A 14,103-nucleotide genomic window follows, 5' to 3' on the forward strand; every position below is an offset into this window, starting at 1 on the left:
TTTTGAAACCCACATAACGTCATTCACAATTTATTTATAGAATATGTTAAGAAAAATTATAAATAAGACAATCGAGCCGTAATAATTTTTTACCCAGCCCATTGGATTTATGCAACCAAGGACTAATAGCGAGAAGGACTGGAGAGAGCATTGAGTTTAGCTGTTGATTGTAGTCCTTTTACTGCATTGTTCATTATAATTTGTGACGTCATAAAAGTGAAGTAATAACAGACAAACCAATTAAAGAAAAATGATAAATGAATTGAATTTGAGGACTGAAAACAACAGCTCTCTCAATTCCGTATTATATGACGTTATTTTAGGTCGATGTTCTCAATTTTGAATTCCACATGAAATCATTAACAATTCATCTATAGGATTCGCCTTGACCGAAAAATGTAGTTAGCAATTCTGTCCAACAATGTAATTATTATTCCAATATCTGTGAAAAGTATTAAAATGGGCTGATTCTAATGCAACCAATCAATGTTTAGAACACTAATTAGGAGAGAAAAAGTTAAAATATGAATAGCTGACAACGAAATGCACTTTATATTTTTGTGATAGTGACATCACTCCGTGAGACTGATATGGACCGATATTTCGGTCTAGGCCGTGATCTCCGAATCGTTTTCAAATTGTAGAGGCATTTTTTTGTCTAATATATAAAATATTTTTGTAGGCCTCACCACAAATTGCACTTAAAGTAATTGATACAATCGAGACATTGATATATTTTATAGTTGAAAGGGGTTCCAAATGGGACAATATAAGGATTTTAAACAAAATAAATGTTCTAAAATATATTTAAAATTCTTAACTATCTCCATAATAATATATGAAGTGCAACAATAAATTGGAATATTCTTCTTTTCTTGTTTTTTTGTTCAAGATGGTTTTTATGTTGACACACCACACATTTACTTGCACAATTCTTTTCTTAGAAGATTGGACTCAATACAGATCTAAAAATACAAGACGATTGAATGATGGCCTGAATCCATGGGGCTCTCATTCATTGATGAATTCTTTTCTAATTGTTTTCTCTTTTTTTTAAATAGATAAGTATCAAAAACACGGAAAAGATCTCCTTGATAAATACAATTTTTTTTTCTTAAAAAGAATGGACGCAAATAAAATCATACAAAAAAACACTATCAAATTGAGGAATACATATTTGCTTCATCATCAAATAGGTAAGCTTTTTAAGGCCATTATTAAAACCCTTTTAAAATATATACCGGGTGGCAACTGACAATTTACACATTTTGCATGTTATTATTGATGGCTTTATATATTTATTACATATATGTTTCAAAAATTTAATTTATCAAAAACTACGTCCAAGCCTGTCGGCTATTTTTCTATTGAATTATGTCACGATTAGCTGTTACTATGGCAGTAGTCCTCTTACAGACAGAAACACAAGACTTACGAAGCAATCTGGATCCAAAACAATCCAGGCCTTATCAACAGCTGCCTTCATTGACTCCGGACCTTCATGACTTCATCACAATATGCGCCCAGCCGGAATAATCTCTATGATACGGGCGTCGCTAGATTTCATCTTTTGGGGATAGGTGGGGGCTTGAGAAAATGAGTGGGGACGCCACTGATTAAGAGGATTCGCATCTGAGCTATAAGGCGCCCACGTAGGCTTCCTTCATCCAATATATCCAAATAAAGTTTGAATTCATCAATATCAACAACAAAAGTAAAATAGGTTCATTTCAGAGAAGCTATGGTCGATGATGGCCTGGCGAAGTTTCCTGCTCGAGCTAATTAAGCAATATTGTGCTCTTCGTGTCGTTTCTATCGTTATTGTTAATATTTTTACGGCAAAATTGGAGACAAATGGCTGCTAAAACTCTCAACCTCTTAAATATATAACTGTTGACTCGACGTAAATGCCCTCTTTATCCATCTTGATCACATAAATTTTCTAGAAATTGATGTGATGTACACTGTATTTAGCCATTAATGATTAGGTGATTCTGTCCGTGTGGTCAAGAGGTCTATTCTGCTGAAGATTACATTAATGTAATTAGGGTAGTTATTTGCAGCTATTTTGTTGACTGGAGTGTGAGAGATTCCAAAAGTTTTAATATGATTGCGCATAGACATAGTTGTGTTTATCTCACGGATGCTATTTGGGTTATCTGCATTGATAATAAGGTTTCTCTCATAACCAATCATTCCTTTCAATTTTTCCATCCTCTTCCAAATTCTTTTTTACATTATAAACAGTCTTCCTGGCCACTCTAATTTGCTTCCAAACATCCCTTCAAGATTGACCCGGACGAATTAAAGTTGTTACCTTGAGTTGTGTGTCCCATTCTTAGCTCAATAAAAAAATAATCTATTTTGCAGCAAACATGTATTAGTGGCTGATTTTCATACATACAGTGTCTGCAAGCTATCTATGCGGGCACTTTGGCGCACTTTCTTGGACAAAAATGGGAACTTAAGCAGTTGATTTGTTTTCTGTTGGATAGGTTGATCAAACTTGCACCAGTTGAAAAAAAAAAAAAAAGAAGTTGAGTTTAATGACAAATTCATTGTCCCAAATATTTGGGAAAGGTACAGCGCCCTCCTTAGAATCCAAGCCGGAAGCGACAACATAAAAATTGCTAGAACTTTGAGACTCAGTAAGAAGTTCGTTTGCAATGCCAGGAGGGAATTTGATACCTTTAAAGGTGATTTCAAGGCAACAGCAATGCTGGTTGAGGTTCAGGGTCGAAGTGACCGTGTTAAAGGCCACGTCATTCCTTCTCATATGCTCCTTCAATAGTACAGGTCAATACTGATGCCTACCTGGACGAGAAGAGACCAAGATGAAGCTCTGTATTAATATGGTTGTCATTGGAATGCCTTAGGTTTGGCAACAGGAAAGGTTCCCTACCACACCTCGAAAAACAGTCTCAAATGGCTCCAAGACAGTTTAAATGACTTCACCTCCCTGGACTTTTAGCCTGCTAACTCGACCGATATGAATTTGATAAATTTTTTGTGTGGAGCAACCGAACCCCCTGAACACAAAAGACAAACATATAAGTCCAGAAGGAATTTCAGGATGTGCCAAGGGACCAAGTGGGGAAGTTCTTCTCGCAATTTCGGCCTTATATAGAGACTACAATTGAGGCTAGAAGTGAATTTATGTAATAAAATAAATCAGAATCTACCAAGATTTCAGAATCTGGGTTTATTTTTGCAATTTAAATACTAGTTGGAGAGAAAATTGTGTTTGAAAAAAGTCATTTTCATGTCAACACATAGCTTGCCCAAACTGTACTATGAAAGACCATAATCTTTAAAGTCCGTTTCTATCAACCTTTTGAGTTGCAAAGTGCGTACAAGTTTAGTTCCCACCCGGTATACACAAATAAATACATTTTGCCATAAAGTAAAAGGCTTTTATTTCAAGGCTATCCATTATTAGCCTTCTTTGTTTTGACTTAGTTATCGTACTGTAAAGATACTACTATGTGACAATATTTCATACATAGAATAAAAAGTATTGAACCATGGATTTTTTTACGATCAATTAAATACAAATTTGATCAATAAAGAGCGGGTCAGATATTATGAGTAGTATAATATGTTATAATCGAAGTAAATATTGTGCATTTATAATCTCAGGCATTTTTTTCTTATGACAAATAATTAATTCCTTCTTTTTGATGGGAGAGAGAGAGAGATCAATGCTCTTTTGGAGAAATGCCGTTGATCCGTCTCCATATAGTCGCAAATACCATAGGGGGTTTCCTTTGTTTATTTGAATGTAATTACACTGTTATTAGAGGAGCAACTCAATTCTTCTACGGGGATTAGACGCATTTTTCGAGGGATTCAAATCCTTCTTCTTATTGCTATTAAACAAATGAAAGAGTCAGGCTTTGTCGCAGAGAGAGCAAGGGATTTGTACAACCAGAATTATTTTTAAGCCTCAGAGCACCGAGCCTGGAATGTGTTTGCAAGTGTGTGCGGGGAGGGGAATTGTATGTTGGTGACGTCATCAGGGGCAACCACTTATTTTTTGTGGTGGGGGAAGGGGGGACTTTTCCGACATCTTTGACAGGATGTCTTTTTTTTATTAACATCAAATTTGACAAAGATAAATTTTTTATATGAAAAAAGTATACTTTGTTTATAATTTCAGAGTTGAAATTATTGAGGATATTTTGTTTTGTTTTTTAGAGCACAATGTTTTTGAAGGGACTGAATATGAATAGAACATTTTTTTAAAGAGACAAATTGATTTTTTTTTTTAATGTATAAATATTGGTATAGCTTTAAAATCCTCCGCAAAATGAAGGGGGCCATGACCCCTTTATATCTGGAAACACTGCCTCAGAGGCCACTTGCAGTCCCATAAAATACGAACTCTAATAAAAAAAATCCATTATTTTCTCATTTCGCCTTCCCTTCTCAAATATATTCTGCTGTTATGTTGGTACACTTGTCCACAATGTATGTTGACAATATCCGCCATTTTCCATAGTTAGTTTGTCTTTGACAAATACAATTAAAGAGGTTAGACGTCTATTGGCGTGCTCCGCAATTTTCATTTTAAAAAAAATAGGAAAGAACAAATCAATTTCGGGAAAACTTTTTAACAAATTTTGAAAAATTATTTATTCTCTTTTGACTCTTCTGACATTTTTTTTTTTTTAAATACCAAATTTGATACAAAAAATCTTATTTAAAAATATATGTATTTTATCCTTCAAAATAGTTCTAAAATAAATAAAAAAGAAAGAAACACTTAAGACCGAAACTAAAAATACGTTTAAAATTCGTCTTGAAACAAGTCTCAACGCAACCAAGTGAGGACCCAAAACTAGACGTAGCATTTAATTAAGATTGTATCCTTTTTATTTTTAATTACGAGGTTTCAATACTCAACCAAACGACAGCTAAAACAAAAATAAAGGGATTTTGTCGTTATCCCATGTCTCTACGTATAAAAATGTCGGAGTAACAACAAGAAAGGCAACGTGCTTGGGATTTCCTCCTTCAAACCTGACCTCAGCCCCCCTGGACTTTGCAGTTTGGGCGTCTAGGGGAATAATGCCTGTTGCACCTCTAATCCAATTATGCATTTAAACCGAGATGCCATTATGAGAGAGTGGGGTGCCATGGGCACGGAAATATCATCAAGAGAGGGCAATCTCTTCGCCGGCATTTCAAAGATGTTATTGCTTGTGACAATAAAGCTAAATATAGTGTTTAAACATAGCAGCAACTGGGTTTTTTGGTGGAGCAATGGGCAAAGTAAAACTATACCTCATTGCTCTATGGCTCTTTGATATTGTCCATATCGATTTTTGAAGATTTGTCGATTAGAAATTCATTATTCATTTATCGTTACATTGAAATAGTTAAAATGATTAAGATAATGTTTACTATTTGCTGGTGCACACATAAAAAATAGGATCATTCAAAAAGTACAAAATTGATAAAAAATCCTAGAATATACATCTTTTGGTATAGGTGTTTTTTTTTTTTTTTTTTTTTTTTTTTTAAATAAAAGACTGGAATATTTTTCTATTATATCAGCTATGATATTCCAGATTACTATGTATAATGAATCAATTGTAATTAGAAGGGAAGGGGAAGTTTAAAACAAAATTCAATTTTAGCCCAACTTTTCAAATGCAAAAAGGTCTTCTAAGCTGATCGTTTGAGTATCTGAAGTATTTCGTTGGGTCCTCTACAGCCAAGAACAACCAAAAATTCTGCAGAAACAATACAACTGAATTCTAGACTGCCTCCATGTGACCCTCCTCCAGCCCTAACCTCAACCCTGGACTCTGTGGTGTGTGGACAAAATATTTTAATAATAAGGGCTCCTCCAAATGGTGTTGCTATCTATCTTGAAACATACCCCTGTCAAATAAAACACCAGTAAGGGCCCAACCTAACTACCTCATACAACCCGAATGTTGGAGCTATTTTGGGTACCGCCGTGTCCTAAAATGAGATGAAACCTACTGCCACTATTTAATCAACCACTAAAAGCCCCTTCAACCCCTCAATTACACCCTAAATGTCGGAGATATTTAGGGGAGCCATCAGGCCCAAAAGGGGATGAAACCCACCCTCCATTTACACCCCGAAAGCTGTTTTAGTTTGAATCTCGTTTTGGGAACCGTTGGTACCCGAAAGCAGTCCCAACTTCCTTAATATAAATTGAGGTGTTGGAAGTGCCCTTTGAAGAAAACTTATCTGATGGTAGGGCCCCTTAAAAGTAATTTAATCGACAGTGGGGGTTGCATCTTCATTTTGGGGCCCAGCGGTATCGAAAATAGCCCCAAATTTCGGGGTATAAATGGGGGTTTGTGTCCCTCACATTAAGATCCTTAATGATGGTTTATTTTGGGGTGGTGGGATAAATATTTCGGGCGGGAAAGGTCTGGAGTGAAATGTCGTAGAAACTGTTTTTCCTATTTTGACGTTTTGAACTACTACCGGAGCCTGCAGTTTGTGACCTCACTCTGTTATTTAATCTACATAGGAATATGTGCTCCTTCAAACCTAAATTTATGAATTGATTTAACCCCAGAGAGACTCCCATTGACAATGTAAGGGTAATCACCGTCATCATAATCATATTTCTATGATTATGCAAAAATGAATAACAAATAATGTTTTTCCTTCTCTCCTTTGAGCCCAACTTGTACATAATACACCAAATGTTCAATTGGAAACATCACAAATGTTTTTTTCCCATCAGAGTGATGATGAAGAACGGGGTGTTGTGTCTTTCTTTCCCTTTCCAATTCGACACAACACAAGGAGCTGGAGAAAGAAAGGAGACCCCTACTCCTCCTATGAATCATACATCTATTCGTCTTTATTATTGAGGGATCAAATTTGAAACGCTTTTTCTCTCGACATATAAACATAATATTCATTTTCTTCAATATTCCTATATACATACATATCCATTCATCTTTTAATTGCAAAATAAATGAATGGAAGAAGTGAAACCTCATAATAGAGCGTTTTCACGGGACATCAGCATTGTGAATGTCGGTCATTTTAGAAGAGGCATGAACAATCAAGCTATACAACATTCCAAACCCTTTTTTCATTAATATGAAGGGAAATAGGGAATTATTTCATTTTAAAATTGGACTTCAATCTTTAGCCTCTAGTTAAATATATTGAGCGTTTTCATGTGACGTCATCTGATTATGGCATCAGGACAGTGGGAGGTGGCAAATGTGTCAAAATAACTCAAAGAACTTATTCAAAAGAGTATTGCAAAGGAGGAGAGGGGTTTCTTTCATTGCTGGTGTCAAATGGGGCCTGACCAGCCTCACAAGGCTCTTCTCACCCACTTTTTTGATAGCTCTCAGAACAGTATGGTGTGACACCCCAAGATCTCTTGCATAATCCCTCATGGACTTGAGGATGATGGCCTGATCTGTTTTCTTTAACTCCTACAGGTACAATTTGGCCTTTTTGACAGAGCCTTCTTCCTCTCAAACTTTTTGGACTTGCAGACGGCGTAGACGGTGGTTCTGCAGAGGCCCAACTTTTCAATAAGTAGATACTAGATATCTATGTACAAGAACCAAGTTGCTACTTATCAATCTTGAAAGAAAATATACATACATATGTATTTCGAAGAAAAAAAGTAAATATTAATTTACAAAAAAAAATGTTATTGTTTACACATACTGTAGAGTTTGTTGGTCCTTAATGTACGGGGTACATAATATATGTTATTATTTATTGATTGTTATTTTTTTACATCAAAGAATTTGTCAAAATTGATTAAGATGAAGCAAATATGATAACGAGTTTGTTTTGTTTAATAGGTAAATGCAAGTCCAGAAGAGGGCGACTCCAAGGGTCTTATAATCTATAACTATGTTATTTTATTAATTAGGATATAAATTATAAGGACAATGTGGTGCTCCAATATAAAAACAATCTTAAACTAGAATGAGTACTCAATTGAGGGCAAAATCTACACCTAAAATCCAATTGTCTTATGTATCTCAGATTTATTTATAACACAACGACTGAGCTTTTATTGAATATATGTTTGGTTTCTGTTTTTTTTGTTTGGTACTCCCACAAACAAGGCTGTGCCCTCCTCGGTCTTACGTAGTTCAAGCGGTTCCGGTTCTTCAACCGCTAGAACTGGAATCAACAAAGTCGAACCAAGAACTCAATATATTGCTTATCGGTCTCGCTTCTTGTGCTTTTGTTCCTATATAGAGTATATCAAGAAAATATAATATCCTGTTAAAAAATTAATTAGCTTTAATCAATAAGTCCATTTTCGGAGTTTTTTGTGTGCAATTACGCCAATTTCAACAATTATTATTTTTTTTTTTTTGCGTTACCAGGGTGATACAGTTGTTTCTTAGTAGCAAATAGCTAAGAACTTCTTATGGATCTGGAACAGTGGTTTTAGGGATCAGATAGTGTAAATAAAAGAGGGAAGGGGTAGTGTAGATTATGGATCCAGGTCCGCTCCTAAGCTTGACGGACCTTAGAATATGATAACTATAATATATCCTAAACCAGGGTTTTTCAAACTTTACTATGCCAGGGTGCCCTACACTAATATATTTTTAGCTCAGACCCCCTTTATACGAAACATGAGTACAATGTATATGTAGACTGAAAGCAATCCCCAATTATCCATCTTCCTGTATCCTTCCTAGCATCCCCTCACAGCCACCACCTTGAAGCCCATAGTCTCAAGCAACCTTAGTTTTTGGGGCCCCTCCTGGAACTTGTGGCACACTCTGCGTATAAGGTAGCTGCAGTCCTGTGTGTATCGAATATCATTTCCTGGGGCCGAATTTTCTAGCAACAAAGTGCCTTTTATCAAACTGAGCATGCATAAAAAAAGAACCGAGACTAAAGACCAGAACCGAGACCGATAAAGCTGAGCCGATACCGAAATCGTTGAAATGGAAGAATCGAGACCGATAGAAACGCTGAATCTGAACCGGGCAGAACCTTGCCAAAAGGTATTGTCAAATTTCCCGATTTCCAGCTAAATTTATCCAAATTTAGCGTATCTTGGCGACTTTTTTTTCACACTTGGTGGCTATATCTTTTGTAAGAATACTGTAGTAACGGTGGCACATATAATAATATAAATATGTTAGTGAAGGCTCAAACGTGACCACTAAAAAATGAGTGATTTTTAATATTTTGATGAAAAAAAAGTATGTATTTTATTTCATATATTCAAATACATACTTTAAAAAATAGCACTGAAAAATTAATAAATAACATTTTGAGTGAAACTATTTCATTCAAATATCAAGCAAATTATAGGCCTCCTTTTTAGATATGTCATTGAGGTAATTTCTCAGTTCTTCTATCCTATTTTTAGCAATCGCACTTGAGTCTTCGCGTACAATTTTCTAATTTTATCTGGGTGGTCAAGGCTACTGGGCGGATCTCAAAGAGGTTTGAGGAGATGCCATTCTTCACTGAAAAGCATCAATAATTCCGTATGGAGCATTTTAGGAGTCTTCCTAATTATCTAAAACATCATGGTGACTGCATTTATAGTTACTTCACGAATAATGAATCTACAATTGCAATAGATGTTTATTTGTTGTCCAAAAAGAAAAATGATTTAATATCCAAGACATTTTAAGAATGGGGGGTCCTTTCTTAATTGCTTGCTTTAAAATGTGTTGCTATATTTTAAAGTTTGGGAATCACTGGCTTAGAGAAGGAATAAAGATCAGGATAGTGTATTTTATATCCGTACATAGATAATGATTATTAATATTTAAAAGAATTTCTTAAAGAAACATGAATTAAAAAAATACAAACTTATAATTGAATAAAAGGTTGTTTGTTGATGCCAGGGATCTCTTTGTATCTCCAATTATTATTCTTATTATCCTATATTATGTACTATGCAGTTTTAGTTCTATGTTTGTATATACGCTGTACTAAGGAGATTAATCACAAAAGATCAACAAATTATCTAAAAGATTCAATTAGAAGATAAAATTTTATTTATCTTCACAGATACTATACTGATTCTGAAAGAAAAATGAATCTTCTATAAGGGAAGAAGAATTCCAACACTTAAATAAAGATTTTCTCATTTCCCCGTAGATTGTCTTTGAGTGGAATCCAGTTAGTAAATAATACAAAATTAGAAATTTAAGTGTTTATTGTTGTGTTCCTTTAATTGATCAGATGGAGTTTTACAGAGTAATTATAAATATAGTCGAGTAGTTTGTAATGGAAAAAAGAGTGCGAGGAGAAGGCTGGAGCGAAACATATACTACTAACAAAAATAAGACCCTTGTTAATATCAGCTGCTTGTTATATGGATTTGTGGGCAGAAAATGAATTACTGCTATAAAGAGGCGAACCTTCCATATTTAAAATATGGATTAGTGCTGGAAAAATATTAAAATTATATTTAAACTCATATATACTTATATTATTATGCGTTTTAAAATCAATTTATACCGAAGAAAAGCGAGAATTCTTCTTTCAGTGGGAGATTTGAACACACACGCGACTGATTAAATAATGAACAAAAAAGAAGAAAGAGCACACGCGTAAACCTTTTATCCCTTGCTAAGTTTTTTTTTACACAGATCCCTTTTTTACTTATAACTTATTACTTCTTTTGTTTATCAATAGTTATACGCAGTGATACTGAACAGTTGCATTTTTAGTTGGTAATCCAAAGAGTGAACTTTCTTTTCCTAAGGTGTTATCATTATTATTTAATTTCTGAGGAGTGAACTTCCTTTTCTACTTCATTATATTACATAAAACCCAGATTAAACATTTTTGTGTGCTGAATAATGACAGAGAGTTAACCCAACGATGATTTTTTGTGGAGTTATACATATAAGTCCTAGTTGGACTCGGAGTAAAATTAAGGATTGGCATTCTTCCCCATGGTCTTGTTTATTTCCTTTTCCGCCTTTTCTCTCGTCATAGCTGCTTGTAGTCGATCTAAATAATGTCTTCCAAAACATTCTTTAAATTGTTAAGGTAACCATGCAGATTTTTATCTTTTTTTAACATGCCCAAAATGCTACAAATTAGCAACACTGGTTAAAAGCGTAAGTGCCTGCTGGACTGAGAGTAGAATTGAGGATCGACATCGGATTAATTCTTACTTATATCATTGCTTCACAAGAAGTGAAACTTGTTTTTATTTCTTTCATCTCACAGTTGATCTAATCAAACGTCATGACAGCTGAACTGCTCTCCTTTCAATCATTCTTCAAATTGTCCAGGTGTCAATGTCGTTTTTTGGTTTCTTTTTTTGAAATACTAAAAGTACTTTTAACATTCTCAAAATTTGTGTTTTGTCGGTACAGTCACTTCTTATTAAGGATCCTATGGACTGTCGATCATTGGGATCGGTCCTTATGACTAGCTGTCCTTGAGACAGGTTTTTCACTGTTGGTCCTTGGAATTTTCATAAAAATGTCCATGATTTATTTAAGACAAATAATGTAGATATATGGGATATTCATTAAGATTATTGTACATATCTTACAAAAAAAATATTATAAAATAAGAACATATTATATTTTTAATTAGTTTTATAATTTATTATATTACATAAGGGAATAATTAAAAAAAGAAAATTACACCCTCAATGACGTCATGAGCGGGGGCGTCCGCAGTGGATGGCCAAGAAGGAAGGATTTTTTTCTTTTTATTAGAAAATTTAATATATGAAATTTTGTTTAATTTATTAATATTGTTTCCAAAAAATCAAATTTTTTGTGAATATCTATGGATTTTTGAAATTTTTCTCAAAAATTATTAAAAAATGTTTTTTTTTATAAATAGCAATGAATTATGAATTTTTTGGTGTATAGCCATAGGTTTTTGAATTCTTTTTCCAAGAAAGGTAATATTTGAAATTTCTTTCCTAAAAAAAATATTTTTTGGAAAATAGATATGGATTTTTTAAAAAAATCCAAAAAATTTAATATTTTTAAATGCAAGCCCCCCCCCCATAAAAATATATATATAATCCTGCAGACACCCCTGTCGAGGCCTCAATTTTACGTTCTTTAAGGATCGATCCAACACTACCCCAAATACACAAGATTTTCATCACTATCTTTGTGTACATACAATCACATTAAGTGCCTTACTTGCTCTCCTGATTCAATATTTACATTCCTGGAACGTGTGCGTAACAGCCTTTCTTGAACAAATAGACCAAGGGATGAAAAAAATAAAGGATTTAACCTCTATTTTCTTTTGTTTGGAGTGGATGATCCACTCTGTTCCTAGTATGTACTCCCAAGTAATAGTAGTTTTATTATGTTGGAGTGAAGTGACTTTAACAACACGGATTAGGGTGCATAAACCTATTTATCATTCGGGATTATGATGTCAGGGAAATAAATCCCATTTATACTTCATCATGATGGACACAGGTTCTTCTACACAAAGTTCCCTGTGTGAATGTCACGGTGGTTGACGAATTACCTATGTACTCACGTACATAGGTAACACAGTTAATACATCAACCGTGAGATGGGTAAATATAGCGTAATGAAACTTAACGGAGACAAAAACGTATGTAAATGATACTGCAAGTATCAGTATATTTTATAATGATTGAATTTTAATCAAAAGTATATTGATTGAAATATTCCAAAAACCCAAAATGAGATTCTTAAAGCTTTTTGTAACTTTTTACCAAACTTCATCAGCTACCGGGTCGTCAAAGATTTGAAAGATTTTAGTTTGTTTAGCTTAGGATAACTATTTTGTGGCAGTAGCCCAGTTTGGGGGCACTTTTTGAAGGCTCATATCGAACATGGAAGTTTCAAGTACTCTATCTTAACTCGAAAATATGACCTTGACCAGTTCAATAACTCTGAACCATGGGGCCGAGGCTCATCCTTTGTCCGTGAATGTAAGCAAATGGGTCTCTAAAAATAATATGTTATGTTTTTTTTGTTTTGCAAGGGCCGCAGTATAGTGTTGCTAGAACACATAGTTTCCCTCTGGGTAGTAGGAATTCACCCGGGGCAAGACCACCTCCTTGACGACGTCCAGGTACTCTTTGATTCCAATTTTTAGGTCTTTCAAGAACCAATGCGGGGGCATTCTCATCCTGTCTGATACAACGATTCCCTACATCATCATGGAGATTGGGAACTTAGTTTGGTTGAGGTTCCGCGTAGGCAAGGTAGTGATCGTTCTTGAAGTTTATCGACTAGTACACGCTACAGTTTTTCTCGTCTTATTAATGTGCTGGCACAAATCAAATCTAGTATACTTTACCTTTTGGCCTCCATCTTGACAATAAATAAACCGATTTATGTCAGTTGTAGATCATTTGAACTCACACATTAACTGGACTATTGAGTTAAAAGATCTTAATACCCCACCACCCAAAATATCCAAATTTTCAAAAAAAAATATTTAAATTTTTTTATTTCACAAAACTTAATTTTTTGTGAATGGCTATCGATTTTTTAAATTTTTATTTATATTTTAATTTTTTTCCAAGAAATTTTTTTATCAAAAATTTAATTTTTCAAATTTTTTTCCATTAATTTCATTTTTTGTGAACAACAGTTGATTTTTTGAATCCCCCCCCCCCTTCAAAACAAAAAAAAAGAATAAATATATATATGTATATATTCATAATCCTGCGGACGCCCTAGATATAATGAGCGTGTACGCAAAAATGTCTGGTCAAACTTTTTCATGCTTGCTAACAGAAATATATTTTATATTTACAAACAATAAAGCTTTGTTATCAAACGTTTGACCAAAGTTTGACAAAAAATATTTGAGACGCAAGAAAAATTACAAAAAAAAAAAAATACACGCACATTTGGGTTAAAATACATTGCGAAGATCGTTCAAGAGAGTTTCCGCTCCGTTTAGTGCAAACGATATGTCAATTTTTTTGGATTAGGAACTGAAATGATTCAAGGAAGTAGTGAGCACTAAAGAAAAGGAAATGATAACTAAATTCATATTCTGGAAGCCAAAATCCAAAATGTTAAAAAAAAGAAATCGAAAATTAACTTGATTACTTTTACAACTTGAATAACGTTTGAGAAGAAACCCTTTGCTGTCATGACGTTTCATTAT

The sequence above is a fragment of the Lepeophtheirus salmonis genome, chromosome 3, assembly GCF_016086655.4.
Source record: "Lepeophtheirus salmonis chromosome 3, UVic_Lsal_1.4, whole genome shotgun sequence".
NCBI classification, from domain to species: domain Eukaryota; kingdom Metazoa; phylum Arthropoda; class Copepoda; order Siphonostomatoida; family Caligidae; genus Lepeophtheirus; species Lepeophtheirus salmonis.